General features: G+C 40.9%; 1 long non-coding RNA gene across 1 annotated transcript in view; it reads right to left on the reverse strand.

Moving 5' to 3' along the window:
• Positions 1-671: 671 nt before the first annotated feature.
• The window catches only part of LOC108307840, a 38,239-nt gene continuing 11,205 nt past the window's right edge, over positions 672-27,705 (reverse strand). Inside the window, exons 2-3 of the long non-coding RNA XR_001826711.1 lie at positions 1,722-1,897; positions 672-1,052 (exon numbers count right to left, since the gene is read on the reverse strand). This is a non-coding gene — a long non-coding RNA (uncharacterized LOC108307840). The remainder of the gene's footprint in view (positions 1,053-1,721; positions 1,898-27,705) is intronic.

The raw sequence follows: 27,705 nt of genomic DNA on the forward strand, positions 1-27,705 counted from the left end.
TATTACAAGGAAAACTAGAAATGACCTCTTTTAATGACAACTCTGTTCTTTCATTAATGACTGCATTAACTTGGGTTGTTCATATAACAATTCCTTGTTTGAGTTTTTAGCAATAGGCAGCGTGATGAGCATTCCTGAGATCTGTTATGAACAATGGGCAAGTCAAAAGTATAAAAGAGACTCTAGGTTACAGAAAAAATTTAGAAATTCCACCCTGGACATCAGCTCTACACAAGGGATTTTCTCCTTTTGGCCCATTTTGCCTTCCTTTTAAAAAAACAATTTGAAATATTTAATTGATAAATAAAGATTGAATGTATCCAAGGCGTACAACATGATGATTTGATATACATATACATTGTGTAATGAATGCCACAATCAAATTAATTAACACATCCATCATCACCCATACTGCACAGTAGAGACCCAGGACTTGTTCATCTTATAACCTAAAGTTTGCATCCTTTGACCAACATCTTCCCAATTCTCCCAAGACCCTGACAACCACTATTCTACTCTCTGCTTCTGTGAGTTTGACTTTTCTAGATTCCACATGTAAGTGAGATTTTGTGGTTTTGCCTTTCTGTGTCAGATTTATTTCACTTAGTATGATGTCCTCTGGGTTCATTAATGTCTTCAAAAATGCCTTCCTTTTTATGTCTGAATAATATTTTTTTGAGAATCCTTCATATTTCTTTTTATAATGGCTTTACCAACTTATATTCCCACCAACAGTATGCAAATATGTTCTTTTCTTCTCACACTCACCAACACTTCTTTCTTGTTTGCTTGATAACAGCCATCCTAACAAGCATGAGGTGATATTTTATTGTGGTTTTGACTCGCATTTCCCTGATGATAAGTGAGGTTGAGCATCATTTTATACAAATCATGTTTCATCTCAGACTTCCCAGGAGCAAAATTGGTCAGGGGCCAACAACAGACAGGAAGCCTGCAGGATAAGGATGGAAAATATGCCTACAGTCACGATGGGTTCTTTTGGCAGTCATGTTGTCCTTTCATTGTTCAAGACCCCAATCCTCCCCTTCATCCTGGGAAGAGGAGGAAGACAAGATAAGAGAGCAGTGACTGAAACAAGAAGAGACAGGAAAATTGGGGGTGGGTCTGTCTTTTGGGAAGTCCCGAGATGAATGTTTGTGAAAAGTACATGACAATGCTAAAAGGGGAAATTTTATATATACTTAATATCTACACCTCAGAGGCTTTCCCATAATGCCAAGTTCAGGTGCACCATTTTTTTTTTTTTCCACTATGGGGCAGTGGAAGGGCTAATTGGTCTGGAGGAAGAGAGAATGAGAAGTTAAGGCTCTGCAGCAGGCTCATTGTTCTTTCACTGGCCTCTGTGGCCATTGGGGTCCTTGCATCTGAGGCTAGAGCCTTACCAGAGGAAGGGAGTGGAAGGGCAGGGAAGGCGAAGTCAGAGGCTTGAGCCAGGAACTGTCCAGCCAGGGAAGTGCTAAATCAGCCCTCACCTCTGAGCACGGAGGGTCCAAGGAAGCTGCTGTCAGGACCTAACTTCTGAAAATACACCTTTCCAAGGTGGGCAGGAGGTGGTGGAAATAGCCACACAACCAAATTATTACAGTCATAATTGAAGCATAAGCTGCTAAAGAGTTATGTTGGAGAATGGAGTGGGCTACAGTGATGGAAGAAAGTCTCATTCTAGTCCTAGGGCAACACGTGCTGTCGATAGGGGATACCTGGATACCCAAAAGGCACAGGATGGCAAGCATGACCATAATTTCATTCATTGGTTGATGGAGCTTCTTCTTCATTTGGAAGATAGTCCTTGACTTCTAATTTCCTTACTATTGTTTGGCACCTTAGAAATTACTTCCATTCTATAAAATAACTCCTGCCTGGCTATCTTTTGAACCTTCAAAAGGAAGGATTTTCAACGATATAGAAGTGAATATACCAGTAATACAGATGTGTGTGCATTTTAATAAAAACTTGTGTATGTGAATGTGCACACCATCTACAGATACACAAATGTGTGTGGTTTGGTCTTATCAGCATTCAGTGTAGAATGTGCATCTGCTAATCAGTTCAAGATCCAGAAAAGTAGCTTTTCTGGATAGAAGAATTCCATTACTAGCCAGCTGGCTGTGAAATACTGTACCTGTTCCATAAAGACAGGTCTGTTTTCATCCCTTACACACACACACACACACACACACACACACACACAATCATGTGACCAGGGTATGACACAAGGGAAATCAGCTAAGAATTCATGACAAAGTCCCTGAAGAGGGGAAAAAAATCAAGGTTCTTTGAATTTAGGTTTTTTTTTTTTTTTATGAACTGGAATGAGATTTCAGGACCAGAATCTTTAACATGTTGTTTTATAATTAAAGAAGGAAGTCAGGAAAGCAGGCAAGGTGAGGGGAGGGAGGGAAGGGAGGGGGAAGGAGGAAAAATGGGAGGAAGGGAGGACTCTTGCAGACACAGAGGAGTATGCCTCAATCAGTAACTATTAAATGAAAAATAATAATTGTGGGATAAAGTGCGCATGACCAGCATATAGTCCAAATCATCTCCTCTGCCTGTCTCATCGTCTTTGGAGGAGTGGCATTTAAGTATTGACTGGAGTTACATCCCCTGAGTCATTCCTCACTGGGATTTGGTTCTGAGAGTATAATGTTAACTAAACTTTAAGGAAACGAGAGCCTGAAAGAGAAATGAAATCAAATGGAATATAATGGAGAAAAATGATGAGACACTATTAAGAATTAAGTTCATTCTCCTGTTTGTTGCTAATGAGGATATTTTGCCTTGGTTTCTTGTCCCAAATGAAATCCTCTCCACATTTAATGAGTTATGTATTTGACTATATTTAGGTAAGGAGAGTCCTAACCCAGAAAAATAAGCAGAGCCCAGTCCATCCTATTTAAAAAGAATAATTCAAATGGATAATGAAGCGCCATCCCCACCATCCAGCATAGTGTATGCTGGAACAAGCTAACTATTCTGACCAGCCTTTTGCTCAAAATGCGTTTCATAATCAAGAGGCTACTTACTAAAAGGCCCTCACTGACATGAGCTAGTCACCTACTAATTCCACACCTATTGAAAGACTAGCGGCCTAAAATGAAGCAAGATTAGCTGAATACACCACACGGAATCAAATCGAGGTTCAGAATCCAGGTTCAGGGTTTAAGGAATCAAAATAACAATCAAGAAAACATTTTGTTGGATATCCGTTTGTTGTGATATATGATGTTTCTGCTTACTGCTGCCACCTGATTGACAACTTCATCCCATTTCTTTGCTAGTCCCTACTTATACAATACCTTCCCCCTCAAAACCCTCAGATATACACCTACAGGCAAGCACATGCTTGTGCCCATGTAAACATATCTTCATGCGCAAAACCAGCTGTTTCTCTTCGTGTATTGCTCTTCTACCTGTGTTTGACACTATAAATCATCCTCCCCTCACCCCACCTTGGTTACTGAGACACTAACTCTCTTCAGTTTTCTTCCAACTATGCGTAATTGAATATACCAGTAATCTTAATATGTGTGCATTTTCGTCTAAATGTGTGTGTGTGTGTGTGTGTGTGTGTGTGTGTGTGTCCGTGTTCATGCTCAGGCTAACTAGACACAATACACAGATGTGTTTCTACTTCCTTGTTCTCCTCTCTTTTCCCTTGTCCTGAATATAGATATTTAACTCCACCAGCCTTTTGCCCTTTAACCCTTCCTCTGTATCTTTCCCCACAACTAGACATTCACTTATAAGGCTTCCATTAGCCCCTCTGTAAATATGATTATCAACCTCAGCTCTGAAATCAGTCCCGAGTGCCACTTCCAAATGTTCAATTATTTGCTGAAACTTTCCATCTACGTGGTCCCACCAGTACTTTAAACTCAGTGCATGCCAATCTAAATCCACCTTTCATCCTTTAGACCAATCAAAAAAGAAATAAGCTTTCCAGTCTGTCTTCCTTATGTGTGTTATAACATCTCCATCATCTCAGGTCCCAACCCTTCAACATCATCTTTCCCTTTTTTGAGCTTCCTCAATGTTGGGTCATTCTTATTTCTTTTACCTACCTCTGCCACCACCCTAATTCACACTCATTATTCATCATCTGGATTACTGTAATAGCCTAACTGCTTTTGATGCCTCTACTCTTCTATATCTCTAAATGTGTTTTATAGATTCCTATCAAAGTGATCTTCTGAAAGCACTACTTTATCTTACCCATCTGTCTCAAAAACTTCCTGTCTCCTGATTCACCAGGTCCAAAATTTAAGCTTCCTTAATTTCACTCAGAGTTTCCCACAATCTAACATAGGCAGACCACACCTCTTACCCTCCCTTCACCCAGCCCAGGTGTTTTGGCCAGACTGAATCGCTTCTCATTCACTGTATATCAGTGTTTCTAATTATGTGCGATTGTCCCTTGGGTTTACTCAACCTGGAAAGCTGTGTCCATTTCAACAGGTGCAAATCCTTTCCTCAAATTCCTTCTCCTCCTAGGAGTCATCCCTGATCTCCAGATGGAATCAAGGTTATATCCCTCTGCTCTCGTTTTATCTATTCCTTTCCTGACCCTAAGCATTTTCTTGTTTTTTTCAACTTTCATTTTAGATTCAGTGGGTACATGTGCAGGTTTGTTACCTGGACATATTGAGTGATGCTGAGGTTTGGGGTAAAAATGATCCCATTATCCAGGTACTGTGCATAGTAATTAGTCTTTCAACATTTTGCCCATCTTGCCCTCTCCCTTCTCATAGTCCCCAGTTTCTGTCGTTGCCATATTTGTATCCATGGGTACCCAATGTTTAGCTCCCTCTTATAAGGAAGAAAATGTGTATTTGGCTTTCTGTTCCTGCATTAATTCACTTAGGATAATAGCCTCCAGCTGCATCCATGTTGCTGCAAAGGACATGATTTCATTTTTCATGGCTGCATAGTATTCCATGGTATACATGCACCACATTTTCTTTATCCAATACATCATCGATTGGCACCTAGGTTGATTTCATGACTTTGCTATTGTGAATAGTGGGGTGATGAACATATAAGTGCATGTTTCTTTTTGTTATAAATAATTGTTTTCTTTTGGATGTATACTCAGTAATGGGATTGCTGAATCAAATGGTAGTTCTGTTTGAAGTTCCTTGAGAAAACTCCAAACTGCTTTGCACCGTGGCTGAACTAATTTACATTCACTTTTCTCCACAGCCTTACCGTAATCTATTGTTTGTAGATCATTTGTTGAGATAGATCTTCCTCTGTCACCCAGGCTGAGTGTAGTGGCATGAACATGGCTCACTGCAAGCTTGACCTCCTGGCCTCAAGTAAGTTTCCTGTCTCAGCCTTCTGGGTAGCTTGGACTGTAGGTATGTGCCACCACATTTGGCTATTTTTTTTTTTTTGTCAATTTTTATCAATTTTTTTTTTTTAAAGATGGAGTCTCATCACGTTGCCCAGGCTGGTCTTGAACTTCCAGGCTCAAGTGACCTTCCTGCCTCTTCCTCCCAAAGTTCTGGGCTTACAGGCATGAGCCAATGCACCTGGCCTTGACTTTTCAATAATAGCCATTCTGACTGGTATGAAATAATATTTCATTGTGATTTTGATTTGTATACCTCTGATGATTAGTGATGTAGAGCATTTTTAAGTATGTTTATTAGCCACTTTTATGTCTTCTTTTGAGAAGTGTCTGTTCATATCATTTGCCCATTTTTCGATGATGTTGTTTTGTTTTGCTTGTTGAATTAAGTTCCTTATAGATTCAGGATGTTAGACCTTTGTCAGATGCATAGTTTGCAAGTATTTTGTCTCTTTCTTTAGGTTGTGTTTATTCTGTTAATAGTTTCTCTTGCTGTTCAAAAGTTCTTTCGTTTAATTGGGTACCACTTGCCAATTTTGTTTTAGTTTGAAATTACTTTTGAGGACTTAGTCATAAATTGTTTCCCAAGGCCAATGTCCAGAATGGTGTTTCCTAGGTTTTCTTCTAGGATTCTCATAGCTTGAGGTCTTACATTTAAATCTTAATTCCATCATCGGTTGATTTTTGTAGATGGTGGAAAATAAGGGTCCAGTTTCATTCTTCTATATATTCCTAGCCAGCTATCCCAGCACTATTTATTGAATAGAGAGCCCTTTTCTTACTGTTTATTTTTGTCAACAACAGATTGTTGTAAGCGTGTGGCTTTATTTCCAGGTTCTCTATTCTATTCTGTTTCACTGGGCCATGGGCCTGTTTTTGTACCAGTATCATGCTGTTTTGGTTACTGTAGCCTTACAGTAAAGTTCGAAGTAGAATAACGTGATGCCTCTGGCTTTGTTCTTTTTGCTTAGGATTGCTTTGGATATTCAGGCTCTTTTTTGGCTCCATATGAATTTTAGGATAGTTTTTTTCTAGTTCTATAAAAAACAACATCAGTAGTTTGATAGGAATAGCACTGCATCTGTATATTGCTTTGGGCAGGATGCCCATTTTAATGGTACTAATTCTTCCTATTCATGAACATGGAATGTTTTTCCATTTGTTTGTGTCATCTATGACTTATTTCAGCAGTGTTATGGATATTTTATCTCCTTGGTTTGTTACATTTCTAGGTACTTTACTTTTGTGTGGCTATTGTAAATGAGATTGCCTTCTTAATTTAGCTTTCAGCTTGAATGTTATTGGCATATAGAAATGATACTGATTTTTGTACATTGATTTTGTAACCTGAAACTTTACTGATGTCATTTATTATTTCCTAGAGGCTTTTGGAAGAGTCTTTAGGATTTTCTAGGTATTGGATCATATCATCTATGAGGAGAGATAGTTTGACTACTTCTTTTCTTATTTGAATGCCTTTTATTTCTTCTTTTGCCTGACTGCTCTGGCTAGCACTTCCAGTACTATGTTGAATAGGAGTGGTAAAGTGGGCATCCTTGTCTTGTTCCAGTTCTCAAGGGGAATGCTTCCAGTTTTTGCCCATTTAGTATGATATTGGCTGTGGGTTTGTCATTGATGGCTCTTATTATTGTGAGGTATGTTCTTTCAATGCCTCATTTCTTGAGGGTTTTTATCATGAAGGATGCTGGATCTTATTGATAGTTTTTTCCATGTCTATTGAGATGATCATATGATTTTTGTTTTTAATTCTCTTTATTTACTGAATAACACTTATTGATTTACATATATTAAACTGAACTTGCATACCAGGAATAAAGCCTACTTGATCATGGTAAATTAACTTTCTTGGTATGCAGTTGAATTCAGTTTGCTAGTATTTTGTTGAGGATATCTGCATCTATGTTCATCAGAGATATTGTAGTTTTCTATTTTGTTCTGACTTTTACAGGTTTTGGTAAAAAGGTGTTATTAGCTTCATAGAAAGAATTAGGGTGGAGTACCTCCTCCTCAATTTTTTGGAATAGTTGTAGTAGATTTGGTATTAGCTCTTCCTTCTATGTCTGGTAGAATTGGGATGTGAATCCATCTGATCCAAGACTTTTCCTTGGTAGGTTTTTTAATATTGATTCAGTTTTGGAACTCCATGTTAATCTGTTCAATGTTTTAATTTATTACTAATTCAATCTTGGGAGAATGAGTGTTTCCAGGAATATATTAATTGCCTCTAGATTTTTTAGTGTATGTGCTTAGAGATGTTCATAGTATTCTCTGAGAATCTTTAATATGTCCATGGGATCAGTTGTAATATCACCTTTATATTTCCAGTTGTGCTTATTTGGATCTTTTCTCCTTTTTTCTTTGTTAATCCACCTATTGGTCTAGTGGTTTGGTTAATATTTACAAAAAACAAACAAACAATAGAAAAAAAAACTTTTGGTTTTATTAATTTTCTTTGCTAGCTTTGGAGTTAGTTTGTTCTTGTTTTTCTAGTTTCTCTAGGTGTGATGTTAGATTGTTAATTTGAGATTTTTCTAGCTTTTTGAAGTAGGCATTTAGTGCTATAAACTTTCCTCTCAACTGCTTTTACTGCATCCCAGAGATTTTGATATGTCGTATCTCTGTTTTTATTTTTTTCAAATATAGTTTTAAAATTTCTATCTTAATTTCATTGTTTACCCAAAAGTCATTCAGGAGCAAGTTATTTAATTTCCAGATAATTGTACAGTTTTTGAAAGATATTCTTGATATTTGTTTCTATTTTTATTCCACTGTGGTCCAAGAGTAGAGTTGGTGTGGTTTTTTTTTTTTTAATTGAGACTGCTTTATGGCCAAGCATGTGGTCAACCTTGCAGTATGTTCTGTGTGCAGATCAGAGGAATATATATTCTGTGGTTGATGGGTGGAGTATTCTGTAGGTGTCGATTCCATTCAACTGGTCAAGTGTCAAGTTTAAGTCTAGAATTTCTTTGTTAGTTTTTTTGGCTCAATAATCTGTCTAATGCTGTCAGCAGGGTGTTGAAGTCTCCTGCTATTATTGTGTGGCTATCTAAGTCTTTTTTTAGGACTAGAATGTTTTTAAAATTTATTTTTCATTTCAATAGTTTTGGGGGAACAGGTGGTGTTTGGTTGCATGAATAAGTTATTTAGTAGTGATTTCTGAGATTTTGGTGCACTCATCACCCACACAGTGTATACGGTACCCAGTATGCAGTCTTTTATCCCTTACCCCCCAACCACCTTTTCCCTGAAGTCCCCAAAGTCCATTGTGTCATTCTTATGTCTTCGCATCCTCATAGCTTAGCTCCCAATTATGAGTGAGAACATATAATATTTGGTTTTCTATTCCTGAGTTACTTCACTTAAAATAATAGTCTCTAATTCCATCCATGTTGCTGTGAATGCCATTATTTTGTTCCTTTTTATGGCTGAGTAGTATTCCATGGGTGTGTGTGTGTGTGTGTTACACATATATACCACATTTTCTTCATCCACACTTTGATTGATGGGCCTTAGGGCTGGTTCCATATTTTTGCAGTTGCAAATTGTGCTGCTATAAACATGTGTGTGCAAGTATCTTTTTCATATAATGACTCCTTTTCCTCTGGGTGGATACCTAGTAGTAAGTTTGCTGCATCAAATGATAGATCTAGTTTTAGTTCTTTAAGGAATTTTAACACCGTTTTCCATAGTGGTTATACTGGTTTACTTTGCCACCAACAGTGTAAAAGTGTTTCCTTTTCACCACATCCACACCAACATCTATTATTTTTGATTTTTTGGTTATGGCCATTCTTGCAGGAGTGAAATGGTGTTGCATTGTAGTTTTGGTTTTCATTTCCCTTTTAATTAGTGATGTTAAGAATTTTCCATATGCTTCTTGGCCATTTGCATATCTTCTTTTGAAAATTGTCTATTTATGTCCTTCGTCTACTTTTTCACAGGATTGTTTTTTTCTTGCTAATTTATTTGAGTTCTTTGTAGATTCTGGAAATTAGCCCTTTGTTGAGTGTATAGTTTGTGAAGATTTTCTCCCACTCTTTTGGTTGTCTGTTAACTCTGTTGATGTTTTTGCTGTGCAGAAGCTTTTTAGTTTAATTAAGTCCCGTCTATTTATCTTTGTTGTTATTGCATTTGTTTTTGTGTTCTTGGTCATGAAGTCTTTACCTAAACCAATGTCTAGAAGGGTTTTTCAGATGTTATCTTCTAGAATTTTTATGGGTTCAGGTCTTAGATTTAAGTCCTTGATCCAGCTTGAGTTGATTATTGTATAAGGTGAGTTTTGATCTTCTGTATGCTGCTTGCCAGTTATCTGAGTACCATTTGTTGAATGGGGTGTCCTTTCCCTACTTTACGTTTTTATTTGCTTTGTCAAGTTCAGTTGGCTCTAAGTGTTTGGGTTTATTTCTGGGTTCTCTATTCTGTTCCTTTGGTCTATGTGCCTATTTCTATACCAGTATCATGCTGTTTTGGTGACTATAGCCTTATCGTAGAGTTTGGAGTCTGGTAATGTGATGCCTCCAAATTTTGTTCTTTTTGTTTAGTCTTGCTTTGGCTATGCACGATCCATATAAATTTTGGTTCCATATAAATTTTAGGATTTTTTTTCTAGTGCTGTGAAGAATGATGGTGGTATTGTGATGGGAATTGCATTGAATTTGTGGATTGCTTTTGGCAGTATGATCCTTTTTGCAGTATTAATTCTATCCATCCATGAGCATGGGATGTATTTCCATTTGTTTGTGTTGTCTATGATTTCTTTCAGCAGTGTTTTGTAATATTCCTTCTAGAGGTCTTTCACCTCCTTGGTCAGGTATATTCCATATATATATATATATATATATATATATATATATATTTGCAGCTATTGTAAAAGGAGTTGAGTTCTTGATTTGATTCTCAGGTTGGTTATTACTGAGGTATAGCAGAGCTATTGATTTATGCATATTAATTTTGTATCCTGAAACTTTGCTGAATTCATTTACCAGTTCTAGAAGCTTTATGGACGAGTCTTTAGGATTTTCTAAGTATACAATCATATCATCAGCAAAACAGGGACAATTTGACTTTTTCTTTACTGGTTTGGATGCCCTATATTTTATTATTTTGTCTGATTGCTCTGGCTAAGACTTCCAGTAGTATGTTGAATGGAATGGTGAAAGTGAGCATCCTTGTCTTGTTCCAGCTCTCAGGTGGAATGCTTTCAACTTTTTTCTGTTCAGCATAATGTTGGCTGTGGGTTTGTCATAGATGTCTTTTATTACCTTAAGTTATGTCCCTTCTATGCCGATTTTGCTGAAGGTATTAATCATAATGAGATGCTGGATTTTGTCAGATTCTTTTTTTTTTAATCTATTGAGATAATCATGTGATTTTTGTTTTTAATTCTATTTATATGATATATCATATTTATTGACTTGCAAATGTTAAACCATCCCTGCATCCCTGGTATGAAACCCACTTGATTGTGGTGGATCTTCTTTTTTGATATGCTATTGGACTCAGTTAGTTAGTATTTCATTGAGGATTTTTGCATGTATGTTCTTCAGAGATATTGGTCTGTAGTTTTCTTTTTTTGCTATGCTCTTCCTTGGGTTTCTCTATCCTGTGGAATAGTGTCAGTAGTATTGGTACTAATTCTTCTTTGAATGTCTGATAGAATTTAACTGTGAATCCATCTGGTCCTGGACTTCTTTTGTTGGCAGCTTTTCAATTACTGTTTCAATATTGCTGCTTGTTAGTGGTCTGTTCAGAGATTCTACATCTTCCTGGTTTAATCTAGTAGGGTTGTATGTTTCCAGGAATTTAACCATCTTCTCTAGGTTTTCTAGTTTATGCACATAAAGGCACTCATAGTAGCCTTGAATAATCTTTTGTATTTCTGTCTTACAGTAGTAATATCCCTTATTTCATTTCTAATTAAGTTTATTTGGTTCTTCTCTCTTCTTTCCTTGGTTAATCATGCTAATGGTCTATCAATTTTATTTATCTTTTAAAATAACCAGCTTTTTGTACTTTAAAAAATAAATATGGGTGCTCCAATGTTGGGTACATATGTATTTGGAATAGTTACATCTTCTTGTTGAATTGAACGATTTATTATTATGGGCCCCTGATCTCACTGTCCTTTTTCACTGTGGTTGCTTTTAAGTCTGTTTCATATGATATAAGAAGAGAACCATGCTATTTTTTGTTTTCTTTTTGCATGATAGAGCTTTCTTCAACCCTTACTTTGAGCCTGTGGTGTCACTACTTGTAAGATGGCTTTCCTGAAGACAGCAAATGGATGGGTCTTGATTTTTAGCCAACTTGCAACTCTTTGAGTTTCGAGTCTGGTGTTTAGATCATTTATATTCAGGGTGAATGTTGATATGTGAGGTTTTGATTCTATCATGAAATTGTTAGCTGATTGCTTTGTAGTTTCTATTGTGTGGTTGCTTTATAAGGTCTGAAAGCTATGCATTAAGTGTGCCTTTGTGGTAGCAGATTTTGTTCCTTTTTATGTTTAGAGAGCTCCCGTAGGGATCTCTTGTTAGGCTAGTCTAGTGGTAACAAAATCCCTTAGCACTTGCTTGTCTGAATATGCTTTTATTTCTCCTGTGCTTATACAGGTTCGTTGGGCAGGAAATAAAATTCTTGATTGGAATTTCTTTTCTTTAGAACATTAAAAATAGGCATTCCATCTGTCCTCACTTCCAAAGTTCCTGTCGAGAAGTCAACTGTTATCCTGCTGGGGTTCCTTTTGTATGTGATCTGACTATTATCTCTAGTTGCCTTTCAGATTTTTCGCTTTAGCATTAACCTGATGGCTATATGCCTTAGTGATGTTCATTTTGTATTGTGTCTCATAGGTCTTCTCTGGATTTCTTCTCTCTAGCAATATTAGGGAAATTTTCTTGAATTATTTCCTCAAATATGTTTTCAGAGTTATTTGCCTTTTCTCTTTCTCTCTCAAATATTTTGTTTAAAAAATCTTTTTTCCTGAGGGGGAGGATCCAAGATGGTGGATTAGACACAACTCCAGTGCACAACACCGAGCGAGAGAGATGCAGAAACCCAGAGGTCTCCTAGCTCCAACCAAGGTACCAGGTGCATTTCAACGGGTCTGGTCTGAGGGTGAGCAAAGCCCACTCAGGGCAGACTGAGGTGGGGAGGGTGCTGCTTCACCCAGAAAGTGCATCTGACGAGTGAGTCTGAGGCTCCACCTCTGGCTTTCTGGCCCAGATACAGCACTTCCCCCAAAGCCTCAGCAATACACAGGACAGAGGATCTTTGCCAGTCAAGCGCTGGGAATTACAAGTGTGGAGTTGAATAAGAGTCTGCAGACTGAGCTATCGCTCCCTCCCCCCGCCTGCCTTACAGAGAGGGAGCTGTAAACGGGAGCAGCTGGGCGGCCCCTACTCCATGACTGGTGAGAGAGAAAGCTGAAAGGGGGAGGCTGCTGCGTGCGGCTGGGCGGGTCCTTACCCTCCCCCACAAACCCCAGAGGGCTGAAGCTCTGACTCTAAGTGGGTTGCGCGTAGCCAGTGCCACAGTCTGAGATGAACCCTGAATGATCCAGCCCAGTGAAGGAAGGGCACAACCCACCACTAGAGGGGTGGGACTGGGCTACATGTTTTAACAAAAAACACAGGAAGCCTACATAGCAACTGGACGGCATTCTTGACAACCCAGCAGCACCTACAGGTCAGTGGAAGAGGCAGGCCTAATCTCCCAGCATAAACAAAAAAGACATAGGAAGCTTCCCTAGTAATCTGAAGGAGTCCCTAGAAACCCAGTAGCGCCCCCACAGGCAGACAATGGCCTCATCAAGCAGCTCTCTGACACCACAGCCAGGTAAAGCCACAAAGTTGGGAAAAAAACAGCACAAAAAAAGTGAAACCATCAAAGACCAGAACACCTCTTCTCCTTCAAGGGATCACAACTCCTCAACAACCCAGGATCACAACTTGACTGAGAAGGAGTGTGAAGAATTGACGGAAATAGGATTCAGAAGGTGGATAATAACAAACTTTTCATAGCTAAAGGAACACATTCTAACTCAATGCAAAGAAACCAAAAACCTTGAAAAAAGGTTAGACGAAATGCTAACTAGAATAATCAGCTTAGAGAAGAACATAAACGACTTGATGGAGTTGAAAAACACAGCACGAGAGCTATGTGAAGAATACACGAGTTTTAATAGTTGAATGGATCAAGCAGAAGAAAGGATATCAGAGATTGAAGATCAACTCAATGAAATAAAAAGAGAAGGCAATACAAGAGAAAAAAGAGTGAAAAGAAATGAGCAAAGCCTCCAAGAATAATGCGATTATGTGAAAAAATCTAATCTACACTTGATCGGTGTACCTGAATATGATGGGGAGAATGAATCCAAGCTGGAAAACACACTCCAGGATATTATCCAGGAGAACTTCTCAAGCCTAGAAAGGCAGTCCAAATTTCAAATTCAAGAAATACAGAGAACTCCATAAAGATATTCCTCAAGAAGAGCAACCCCAAGACACATAATTGTCAGATTCACCAGAGTTGAAATGAAGGATAAAATGCTAAGGGCAGCCAGAGAGAAAGGTCAGGTCACCCACAGAGGGAAGCCAATTAGACTCACAGAAGATCTCTTGGCAGAAATCCTACAAGCCAGAAGAGAGTGGTGGCCAATATTCAACATCCTTAATGAAAAGAACTTTCAACCCAGAATCTCATATCCAGCCAAACTAAGCTTCATAAGTGAAGGAGAAATAAAATCCTTTAAGACAAGCAATTATTGAGAGATTTTGTCACCACCAGACCTGCTCTACAAGAGCTCCTGAAAGGAACACTAAGCATGGAAAGGAACAAGTACCAGTCACTGCAAAAGCAAACCAGTTGGCAAAGACCAAAACTCAATGAAGAAAATGAGTCAACTAATGAGAAAGAAAACCAACCAGTAACAAAATGGCAGGATCAAATTCACACATAACAATATTAACATTGAATGTAAATGGCCTAAACTACCCAATCAAAAGACACAGACTGGCAAACTGGATAAAAAGTCAGAACCCATGAGTGTGCTGTATTCAAGAAACCCATCTCACATACAAAGACACACATAGACTCAAAATAAAGGGATGGAAGATTTACCAAGCAAATGGAGAACAAAAAAAGCAGGGGTTGCAATCCTAGTCTCTGATAAAATGAACTACAAACCAACAAAGATCAAAAGAGGCAAAGAAGGACATTACATAATGGTAAAAGGATCAATCCAACAGGAAGAGCTAACTATCCTAAATATATACTCCCCCAACACAGGAGCACCCAGATACATAAAGCAAGTTCTTAACGACCTAAAAAGAGATTTAGACTCCCACACAATAATAGTGGGAGACTTCAATACTCCACTGTCAATATCAGACAGGTCAATAAGACAGAAAATTAACAAGGATATCCAGGACTTGAATGCAGAGCTGGACCAAGAGGATCTAATAGGCATATACAGAACACTCCATCCCAAATCCACAGAATATACATTTTTCTCAGCACCACATTGCACTTACTCTAAAATTGACCACATCATTGGAAGCAAATCACTCCTCAGCAAATGTAAAAGAACAGAAATCATAACAGTCTACCAGGCCACAGTACAATCAGACTAGAACTGAGGATCAAGAAACACACTCAAACCGACGCAACCACTTGGAAACTGAACAACCTGCTTCTGAATGTTGACTGGATAAACAATGAAATGAAGGCAGAAATAAAGATGTTCTCCAAAACTCAAAACCAACCAGAATGAAGACACAACTTACCAGACTCTCTGGGACACCTTTAAAGCAGTATTGAGAGGGAAATTTATAGCAATAAATGCCTACCAGAGAAGAGAGGAAAGATCTAAAATTGACACCCTATCATCAAAATTGAAAGGGCTAGAGGAGCAAGATCAAAAAAACTCAAAAGCTAGCAGAAGACAATAGATAACTAAGATCAGAGCAGAACTGAAGGAGATAGAGACACAAAAAAACCCTCAAAAAATCAACAAATCCAGGAGTGGCTTTTTGAAAAGATGAACAAAATAGACAGACCACTAGCCAGATTAATAAAAAAAAAAGGGAGAAGAATCAAATAGATCCAATAAAAAATGATAAAGGAGATATCACCACTGACCCCACAGAAATACAAACCACCATCACAGATTACTACAAACAGCTCTACTCACATAAACCAGTAAACCAGGAAGAAATAGATGAATTCTTAGACACTTGTACTCTACCAAAACTAAACCAGGAGGAAGCTGAAATCCTGAATAGACAAATAACAAGGGCTGAAGTTGAGGCAGCAATCAATAGCCTCCAAACCAAAAAAAGTCCAGGTCCAGAGGGGTTCACAGCCGAATTCTACCAGACGTACAAAGAGGAGCTGGTGCCACTCCTTCTGAAACTGTATTAAACAATACAAAAGGAGGGAATCCTCCCTAACTCATTTTATGAGACCAATATCATCCTGATACCAAAACCAGGCAGAGACTCAAATGAAAAAGAAAACTTCAGGCCAATATCCATGACGAACATTGACACAAAAATCTTCAATAAAATACTGGCAAACAGATTGCAACAGCACATCTAGAAGCTTATCCATCATGACCAAGTAGGCTTCATCCCCGGGATGCAAGGCTGGTTCAACATACGCAAATCCATAAATGTAATCCATCACATAAATGGAACCAAACACAAAAAACACATGATTATCTCAATAGATGCAGAGAAGGCCTTCGATAAAATTCAACAGCACTTCATGCTAAAAACTCAATAAACTAGGTATTGATGGAATGTATCATAAAATGATAAAAGCTATATATGACAAACCTACAGCCAATATCATACTGAATGAGCAAAAGCTGGAAGAATTCCCTTTGAAATCAGGCACTAGACAAGGTTGCCCTCTCTCACCACTCTTATTCAACATAGTATTGGAAGTTCTAGCCAGAGCAATCAGGCAAGAAAAAGAAATAAAGGGTATTTGATTAGGAAAGGAGGAAGTCAAACTGTCTCTATTTGCAGATGACATGATTGTATATGTAGAAGACCCAAATGTCTCAGCCCAAAATCTTCTCAAACTGATAAGCAACTTCAGCAAAGTCTCAGGATACAAAATCAATGTGCAAAAAATCCTATATACCAATAACAGACAAATAGCCAAATCAAGAGCAAACTCCCATTCACAATTGCTACAAAGAGAATAAAATACCTAGGAATACAACTAACAAAGGACGTAAAGGACCTCTTCAAGGAGAACTACAAACCACTGCTCAACGAAATAAGAGAGGACACAGACAGATGGAGAAACATTCCATTCCCATGGTTAGGAAGAATGAATATTGTGAAAATGGCCATACTGCTCAAAGTAATCTATAGATTCAATGCTATCCCCATCAAGCTACCAATTACCTTCTTCACAGAACTGGAAAAAAACCACTTTAAACTTCATATGGAATCACAAAAGACCCCGCATAGCCAAGACAATCCTAAGCAAAAGAACAAAGCTGGAGGCAAAACACTGCTAGACATCAAACTATACTACAAGGCTATACTACGGTAATCAAAACAGCATGGTACTGGTACCAAAACAGAGACATAGACCAATGGAACAGAACAGAGACCCCAGAATAAACACCACACATCTACATCCATCTGATCTTTGACAAACCCAGCAAAAACAAGCAATGGGGAAAGGACTCCATGTTTAATAAATGGTGGTGGGAAAACTGGCTAGCAATGTGCAGAGAGCAGAAACTGGACCCCTACCTGTCACCTTACACTAAAATTAAGTCCAGATGGATCAACGATTTAAACATAAAGCCTAACACCATAAAAACAGTAGAAGAAAATGTAGGCAAAACCACCCAGGACATAGGCATAGGCAAGGACTTCATGACTAAAACACCAAAAGCAATGGCAATAAAAGCCAGGATAGACAAATGGGATCTAATTAAACTCCAGAGCTTCTGTACAGTAAAAGAAACCATAACTAGAGTGAATTGGCAACCAAGAGAATGGGGAAAAATTTTTGCAATCTACCCATCTGACAAAGGGCTAATATCTAGAATCTACAAAGAACTAAAACAGATATACAAGAAAAAAACAAACAACCCCACTCAAAAGTGGGTGAAGGATATGAACAGACACTTTTCAAAAGAGGACATATATGAGGCCAACAAATGTATGAAAAAATGCTCATCATCACTGGTCATTAGAGAAATGCAAATCAAAACCACACTGAGATATCATCTCATGCCAGTTAGAATGGCGATCATTAAAAAATCTGGAGACAACAGATGCTGGAGAGGATGTGGAGAAATAGAAACACTCTTACACAGTTCATGGGAGTGTAAATTAGTTCAACCATTGTGGAAAACAGTGTGGTGATTTCTCAAGGATCTAGAAATAGAAATTCCATTTGACCCAGCAATCCCACTATTGGGTATATACCCAAAGAACTATAAATCATTCTACTATAAAGACACATGCACATGTATGTTCTTTGCAGCCCTGTGTACAACAGCAAAGACCTGGAACCAACCCAAATGCCCATCAATGATAGACTGAACAAAGAAAATGTGGTACATATACACCATGGAATACTATGCAGCCACAAAAAAACGATGAGTTCGTGTCCTTTGTAGAGACTTGGATGAATCTGGAAACCATCATTCTCAGCAAACTGACCCAAGAACAGAAAGCCAAGTACCGTACGTTCTCACTTATAGGTGGGTGTTGAACAACGAGAACGCGTGGACTCAGGGAGATGATCATCACACACAGGGGACAGTTGGGGTGCTAGGGGAGAGACAATGAGGGATGGGGAGGGAGCAGGGGGAGGGATAACATGGGGAGAAATGCCAGATATAGTAAGCACCAAAAGTAAAATAAATTTCAAAAAAAATGATTTAAAACAAACAAACAAAAAATCTTTTTTTCTTTGTTTTTGTCCAGTTGAGTTAGTTCAAAAGACTGGTCTTCAAAGTCTGAAATTCTTTCTTCTGTTTAGTCCTGTCTATTGATAAAGCTTAAAATTGTATTTCAACGTTCCTTGAGATTTTCTATTCCAGAAGCTCTGATTGATTTTTCAATATGTTTATCTCTTCTTTCACATCTTGGATTGCTTTGGAAGTTTCTTTGTGTTGATTTTGAACTTTGTCTTGGATCTCATTGAGCCTTCTTGCAATCTCACTTTGAATCCTTATCTGTCATTTCTGAGTTTCCATTTGGTCTGGGACCATTGCCGGAGAGATAGATAGTGTGATCTTTTGGTGGTGTTACTATATTCAGAGTTTTCATGATGGCCAAATTCTTGCACTGGCTTCTTCTCATCTGCAGCTGCTGGTACTTCTAATTTTTGTTAAGTATTTTTGTGCAGGTAGAATTTTTTTCTTTCTTTCCTTATATTATTATTTTTTTCCTTCCCTTTCATTTTCCCCTCTCCTAGGGGGTGTGACTGTAGAGAACGCTGGGTAGGGTCTTTTGGCTTTGCTTTTACAGCCCTACGTATTTCTTTTGGCAGGTTTCTATTGGGCTATGCCATTTAACCTATAAGACAACATAAGGCACTTATAGGTATGAGCCTGCTATGGCCACTATGGCTGGGGATATATTTCATTCTTGTTTTCTGACAGAAGAGCTCTGTTGCCTCTGGGCTGATTCATGGAATGCACAGTGGTTTGAGCACCCAGGTAAGAAATGGGCCATACAAGACAGGGCCAGACTGGGAAGGTCCAGCTACATCAGGTGCCCTGATGGCAGGCACAAGCACCAGGGAGAATCCAGTGGGTGACCACCAAGTGCCTAAAGGTGTACCTAAGCATGGAGCTGAGAAACCTCCTCAGCACCAAGGTCTCTGTATGGAGATGGGGGCAGCCTAAACTCCATAAGAATAGGTGACACAGATGCCTGGAGATCTGCCTGGACATGAAGCACAGAGGGCCCCTGCACCAACATTTCTGCACAGGAGGAGTGCAGTGACTCAGGCTGCTGATTCAGTCAAGCAGGTGTTTCAAATGTCCAGAAATCTGCCTGAATGTGGAGCAGAGAGGGAACCACCACCCCATACCAAGATCTCCACACAGGAAAGGTAGGTTGAGTCAGGCTGCTGATCTAGGTGAGAGGGTGCTTCAAATGTCTGGAGATCTGCCTGGGCATGAGGCAGAGGGAGCCCCGCTGCACAATGATCTATGCCCAAGAAGGGTGAGGTGGCTCAGGCTGCTGGTCCAAGCAAGTGAGTGCTCCAAATGCCTGAAGATAGGCCTGATGGGTAAGGTGGAGAGGGCCCCATGCACCATGATTTTGGGGGAGCAGTCTGGGGCACCTAGCAATGGCATATGCAGACTGGTTCCATGTCGCTGAACTGACCCTGGCTGCAAGTTGCACCACCCAGAAGAAACTGCAGCTGCGGTAGCTCTCCTCCCACCCCTAGCTTCCTATGGGAGAAGAGGACAACTCCAGCACCTACTGCTGAAGTACCTTCCACAGTCTGGCTGTGGAGGCTCCTATCCTGCACAAGAACAGGTGCTCCAATCTCTGGCCCGAGACTAAAATGCCTGCATGGCCACACTGCTAGGTCACCAAAGAATGACTGACTTGTTATGTTCCTAGATTAAAAATGGCATCCCGCTCTCAGTCCCAGTCTGGAGAATGCCTGCCGCTTTTCCCAGTGCCTTTCCCTCACAGCATTTCAAAGCCTCTCTCCAAGTTAGTTCCAGAGTTTGGAAGAAACAAAGTGCCACACTCCTCTCTGCCACTTAGCCTGGGTTATTTGGATTCTCAGTAAAAAGGTGAGTCAAGACAGAGCTTCTTTGCCTCTCTCATGCACTGGGGCTTCACTTTTATCAGCCAGACACTGTCTTGGGGGCAGTTTACCAGCGTCCTCCTCCCTGGGATCCAAGATGTCCTTCACAATTCCAGTGGATTCTCATTTTCTGTCTTGAATTAAAGCCTACATGGTTGATCTTTATGTACTATCTTGCTATTTCCAAGTGACCGAAGCATACCAAAAGCCTCTAATACATCATCTTGGGAAGAAAAAAGCTCAACTTTGTATGAAAGTTGGATGGTAGCATCTCCTCCCTTTTAGGAGACTGTAAGAGCCCTTGAAAGAAAAACCTGTATCTGTGTGTGTCACACAACACTTGAGCACATTAGTGTTTAATATGTACTGAATGAGCACATATTAATGCATGCATGGATTCGTATACTTGTATGACTATTTATACCTTGCTCACTAAACATACAGCCATTCACGGAGACAAAACATAAATCACTCACCATATAAGTCAATTACTTAACCATGCATGTACAATGTGCTCACAGTGAGAGCTGTGCATTTGTAATTGCATGCCCATGTGTACTCATGCTTGAAAAAAAAGAAAAGTGAACCCTCTGAACAAATGGGCAATGACTCTCTCTCTTTGAGTACTACAAGTCATCCTAGCATAGGCACCTGTATGAAAGAAAATGAAAACCCTGGTGTTGCTGTGAAAATGCCAGGTCAAATGAAAGAGCTACTGGGACTGGAAGAAATCCATATGCATTGGCTAGGTATGAGGAGTGGGGCCAAGACAGGCTGCCACTGATGGGTTAAAGAAACCCAAGCTAAAAATGTGCTTAGGGGGAAGAGAACTAAACTACAGATAATCCCAAAATGGCTCTAAATGACAAATATTCTTCCAAATATACAGACATGGCTGACGTGTAGAGGGGTGTGTGTGTGTGTGTGTGTGTGTGTGTGTGTGTGTGTGTGTGTATTCAGGGTGGAGAGGAATATGAGAATGAATGAATGAATGAATTCAGGGCACCCTGATAAATTCCCCCAGGGATAAAATCCAAAGCATCTGCTTCTAAGAGATAAACAGAAAGCTCTGCTCCTCAGAGGCATGGCCAGTGGCTGAACACAGAGCTAATCTCCTCTGCACCGGGTCCCAGGCACCGCAACAAATGTGTGTAAAAAAAAAAAAAAATGGAGGTAAAAAAGAGAATCTCACTAAAGGCAGTAATGTGAATTCAAATACTCTTTGCAGTTTGGATGAAAGCAACCAAAATTGATGTTGTTTCAAAAAGACTAGAGGCGCCAGAGCAGAGAAATAGATTAATTTTGGCTGTGTAGATGAAGAGGACTCCCTGGCTAACGGGGTGGGGCCCGGCCAGCTGCCAATGAGCATGAAAACGCTGTGCGTTTTCCAAACACTATGTGCTCCTCCGTGCGCTTTCCCACTTGTTGTGTCATTTGATCTTCCAAGAAATAGAGGGTTGTAAGGTGAGTAAGAAATACAGGGGTTGTTGCTCCCCCTCCATGGAATTTAGCTGGCGCCTAATGTGCCCCCCAGCCTGGAATCCATCTCCTTTATGACTAATTCATGACTTTAGGGCAGTTCTTCTCAAGCTGTAATGTAAACATTACCTGGAGTATTCACATATTGAAATTCAGAGTCCAATTCCACAAGTGTGGGATAGGGCCTGGGATTCTGCATCCTAACATGCTCCCAAGTGAGCCCCTTGCTGTAGTTATAGAATCATATAGCTTCGGACACCATATCCATGAGTGCTGGCTTTCCTCATTTGGCCAGACATTTTTAAAACTACTAAAATCCTAAGCCAGATGTCATGATGGATCCCGGTTAGGACCGAGTGGTCTTAACTGGTGGTCTTGACTGATTAGCTGGATAATCACAGGAAACTCATTCCCATCCCAACTTAGGACCTGGAAAAGTCCCAGCCACTCTCTAGATTTCCATTTCTCCATCTGTGCAAAATCAAAGCACATCTTCTCCTAGGTCCCACATGAAGAAGCCCAGATAGGACTTCTTGTTTGGATTTATTTGGCTACAATGAAGCCCCCAAAAAGGTGCTAGAACACTGAGACACCATAAAGAACTCATTTCCAGCAACACACAAGGAAAACATGACTCCTTGCTTTCCTTCAAGAACCTCAACACACTCCATCACCGTCTTCATCCCCCACATAGGGTGAGAGAACAGGCACATTATCACCAACTGGTCTTTCCTGAGAATGATGGAATGCCCAAGGAAGGAAGAGCATCTTACTTGGCATCCCAGAGCAAAGTCAAGATCGACCCCCATGCCCTGATTTGTGACCCTACACAACAGGATTAGGAGTACAGAGGAGGTCACTCCAGACCCTGTTTGCTTGGATATTACCAGCGGAGGCTGCAGAATAGCAAAGATTGCTGCCTGTTCCTTCCTCTAAAAGGTTTGTCCCAGAGGAGCACCTGCCAGATGCCAGCCGGAGCTCTGCTGTATGAGGTGTTTGTTGACTCCCGCTGGGAGGTGTCTCCCAGTCAGGAGGCTTGGAGGTCAGGGACCTACTTGAGTAGGCAGTCTGTCCCTTAGCAGAGCTCAAGCACTATTCTGGGAGATCCTCTGAAACGACACTGAGATATCATCTCATGCTAGTTAGAATAGCTATCACTAACAATTCAAGAGACAACAGAAGCTGGAGAGGATGTGGAGAAATAGGAACACTTTTACACTGTTGGTTGGGAGGGTGAATTAGTTCAACCATTATGAAAGACAGTGTGGCAATTCCTCAAGGATCTAGAACTAGAAATACCATTTGACCCAGCAATCCCATTACTGGGTATATACCCAGGATTATAAATCATTCTACTATAAAGACACATGCACATGTATGTTTACTGCAGCACTATTCACGATAGCAAAGACTTGGAACCAACCCAAATGCCCATCAGTGGTAGACTGGATAAAGAAAATGTGACACATATACACCAAGGAATACTATGCAGCCATAAAAAATGATGAGTTCATGTCCTTTGCAGAGACAATGGATAAAGCTGGAAACCATCATTCTCAGCAAACTAATACAGGAACAGAAAACCAAACACTGCATGTTCTCACTCATAAGTGGGAGTTGAACAATGAGAACACATGAACCCAGGGAGGGGAGCGTCACACACCAGGACCTGTCAGGCGTTGGAGGGGTAACATTAGGAAAAATATCTAAACCACCATGGCACGTGTATACCTATGCAACAAACCTGCACATTCCACACATGTACCCCGGAATTTAAGTATAATAATAAAAAAAGGAAAGAGTACAGGGGAAAGGCCAGTTCCCATGTGGCCTCCTCATTGACCAAGCACAATGTCTGCATTTCATATTAAAGCATATTCCATTAAGTCCTTTTCAGCTTCTGAAATGTCTTTCTACATCCATAAACATTCCTGGGAGGACTTTTAATATCTTGGAATCTTAATCATTTAACAAGATAGAGGAAATTTATTTATTAGACTTCTTGTGACAACAAGCTGACAAAAGGCACTCCTAGAGCAGGATGAGGGAAGGCTACAAGAGGTAAGACAGGACCCTTAAAAGCTCCATGAGAAGTCACCAAAGACTACCGTTGCCTCCTTCTCAGCTTTGCATAAAGCCAGGCCTATTTCTACGTTTCCACCAATAACACTGGGAAGTCCTGAGTCTCTGGGTGGTCTTCAGAACTCACAAAGATGCCCTATCCAGACAGCCCTTCTTCTACCCCGCCCCACCCATGCTAGGGCTGAGCTATGCTTGCTCCAGCTGTGCAGGAGCCTCCGTGCTGTTTCAAAGGACATGGCGTGGGGACGCGGAGATGCAGTTCCCTAATGCAACAGCTTAGCCCTGCACAGGCTCCCCTCATGCAGCCTGTTCTCAGCAGACCCACTGAGAAGACAACAAAGAGTGAGAACTCCAACATCCTGATTCCCGACTCCAGGGCCAGCCGCCTTGGCCTCAGAGCCAGCCCCAGACGTCCTTCAGAGACTGCAAACCTCCAGGAAAAATTAAATCTTCACAAAACACCCTTTAATTTTATCCACTTGCCTTAATGAAGGTTCCGGTATTAATGACCTTGGAGGCTTTCTGTCTGACAGTTCTGCTGGTAACTAAACCCTGTGCTATTTCCCCCGCCCAACAGCCTGAAATCTCAAGCGTCGCCTCTAATCTTATTTTCTATTTCTGGGCTATATTGCATTAGCACCTTTTTATTTCTCCTGGCATGTTTGACAGTGAGTTCAGGCTAGTGAGAATCATCTCTTTGTGCTGGCAAACGGGGATTGCATCGGCTGTTTGAGAATAATGACTTATAGTTAAAATTACCCCCAGGATGTCATAATTACATGGTTGCAGCTTCTTTCTTTGACAAGTTGGAGAGGCGGAGTTCAGGTGGCCTACAGGAAGTTGCTTCGGGTGGAGGAGAAAGATGGATAAACAAATGTGTACCCAGAGCCCCCCACCCCAGGAAGCATGAGAACCTAGAACAGAGGCTGAAGCTACAGCATGCTGTGAGCAGGAAGGAAAGAGCTGGTCAGCCCCATGTGCCCACCTCTTAAACACACACACACACACACACACAGCCACACACACCCACTCACACACGTTCCTTCTGCCCATCCAGAGTTAAAATGAAAGAGCCACTGCACCAGCTTCACTGAGGGGGCATGATATTCAGGATCTCCCAGACACCCCATAACCATGAAAATCACACCCTATGGGTTTATGCAGTATCTGAAATTTACAAATGAAACATCCCCTTGACCTAACTCATGAAACAAAAGGTCTCTGCTAAAGCCAGGCATTATTTGGGAGGGGTCTATTATTAACATTAACACTAGGTTAGGTTAACTCATGGTATTCTGTGACCATGTTTTCACCTTGGCTTTTAGGAATGAAATAAACATTCTCTTCCATGAACCGCATGGTGGAAGACGGTGGGCACATGGTGCTGCAGATGAAACTCTGCCCACTCAGCTCCCACCCTACCACACCTCACTGCTGGGACTTCCAATGAGGAGGCTATTGGGATTCTGGCTTGACAGCCATGATGTCTACACTTGTAGCAGGGCATGTAGGGAAGAGATATGGAATTGATGAGTTTTGATATCCAGGGACCAGGAAAGGCAAAGGTTGAAATGCTGATTCCTGTGAAGGAAAGAGGAGGTCCAAAGGGAAGTCCCTGCCACCTGCCAGGATGATGAATGCCATGGGCCAACGGGGAAATGGTGAAGGGTCAGGAAACATCCAGAAACAGGACCAGAGATGACATAAGCACAGCCTAGGAGGGGACAAGTCACACCAAGGGGCCAGGACAGCCAAGTGGTTGTGAACGTGGACTTTTGAGTCACATGCCGGCCCTATTGCCCAAATGGTGGAATGAGACTGCATTGACCCGAGTGTCCTCAGGCAGATTGCTTAACTTCTCTGTGACTCAGTTTCCTCATTTCTAAAATAAGAATGATAACATTACCTAAATATGTTAGCACAGTTGAAGTGCTGAAAACAGTGAGGCCTGCAGCTGGCCCTTAATAAGCAAACGATATTAATTCTTTTCATTTAGCTGTTACTCTTAGAACTGCTCCCCCAGCCCCCAAATTTTTACCTTGCTCTTCTCCCTTGGAAGTCTCCCTTGGAAATGCTGCATCAGCCCCTGGGGAAGGGGGACAGGAGAATATTCCAGGGGAGATATGGAAGCTGAATTGGTTGAGCGCCAAGAAGCCACAGTGAGGCGTGAATGAGGGGACCCCAGGTGTTTATCCGTCAGGAAGGTGCACAGGAGCCATAAGAGGCACCGGGAAGTGAGGTGGGGGCACATGGGAAAGAGAATTTTTAAAGTACAACTTCTAATCTGTGTAATTACCACCATTGGGTTAAGGCCCTTGTCAGGGGAAGGAAACTTGTAGGCCATACGTTTTGGTTTTTTTGGTTTTGTCTCCATTAGCGAGACCTTGAGACTTGCCTCAGGTTTTGAAACAAAATTACATTTTTTTCCTATGGCAGGACAGACTCAACCTGCAGGAATGAGGCTGCAACACAGCCTCCCAGGATTGCCAACTGAGGCTCCAGTGGACTCAAGCGTGCATCAGGCCCTTTCTGCAAATGACACTAATTAATATGGGGATTAATGAAAAAGCAAATGCACTTCAGCTCCTTGATTAAAATCCTAAATGCTCTCCCAGACACCCTCATATTTTCACATGGGCTTTGGCAGCCGCTTGTGCTGGGACAGCTGCCTGACAAAAGAGGCACCTCACAAGGTCCGTAGTCTCCATGCCAGGTCTGTCACTCCAGCTAACCTGTCACCTAAGGGCCTGACCCACGTTTCAGCTGGTCTCACATCGTGGAAGGTGCAGCTGCAATCAGCACAGAGGAAGGAAGCAAAGAGGTGGTGTGATCTCATGCAAGGATCCAGAAAACACAATCATAAAGCCAGCTTTGTCTTCTAGTAGTCAGGGTTCCTGAACTGAATGTCCTCCACTGTTATAAGAATGACAACACTGCCCCCATGCACCTCACAAGTAACGGGGAAGGACTGTGGCAATGGGTGCTGAAGAGCCTTTAAACCCCAAAACATTGCAAGATGTGATTATTAGGATGGCACTCGGAGACACAGAAGCAGGGGAAAATGGAACCCACAGTGCCATGGAGCCCAATGGAAGTCTTGGTAGAGTAGAAGGGGAGAGTCTTTGTCTAAAGTGGAGGTCAGGTGAACACTAATTTCTCTAGTGACAGCTGTACAAGTGTGGGACTAGAGACAGTTCCAGACTAGGCTAGACCAGCCTTTTTTTCTGATGATGAAGATGCTATCCCTACAGAGACCTTCCTAAACTCGCCTTTCCCTCATGCTGCCCTGAGGACCCCAGTCCACAGGGAGCAACGGCCCCCTCACTGCAAGAGGTCAGTTTTCTTTCTTCTGTGTAGATGTCTTGTTGCCTCTCATGTACAGTAAGATCTCTGAGCCTCTGTCTGCCATATACTGTACATTTCTTCATGTCTGAATGCCCCCGTGACACCAAGCCCATGGCCTGCTGCATATAGCAATCTAGAATGCAGATATTAGTCAATAGCTTGAGTTGTTCTCCCTCATTCTGGCAGTTCCTGGCTATGTAAGGATGCCCTGGCTTCTCCATTTCCTATGATCTGCTTTGCTACAGCTCCTTGCCTGCAGAACCTTGTTGATACCTTGACACAGTCCCCCTAGCAAGATGCCTCTGTGCCATTGCTACAAAGGCTGGGCTGGGGGCAGGAGGATGGGCAAGGACTCTACAGAGGTACTCTTCTCTTGAAGAGAAGTGACCCCTTTCCCCCACCCATCCACACCCTCCAGAGAAACAACCTAGAACAAAGTTTTGCAGTATAGGCATATGAGGAGGTGATCATTGAAACATGAGGCCTAAGGTCAGCACCAGGTCATCATCTCTTTATCATTAGCAATTATTCTCTTCATCTTTTTGGGCCTTAACTTCCTCAACCATAAAATAAAGAGCCTGGGCCAGGCGAGCCCT

Source organism: Cebus imitator, unplaced genomic scaffold (genome assembly GCF_001604975.1).
Source record: "Cebus imitator isolate Cc_AM_T3 unplaced genomic scaffold, Cebus_imitator-1.0 Scaffold0, whole genome shotgun sequence".
Lineage (NCBI taxonomy): Eukaryota > Metazoa > Chordata > Mammalia > Primates > Cebidae > Cebus > Cebus imitator.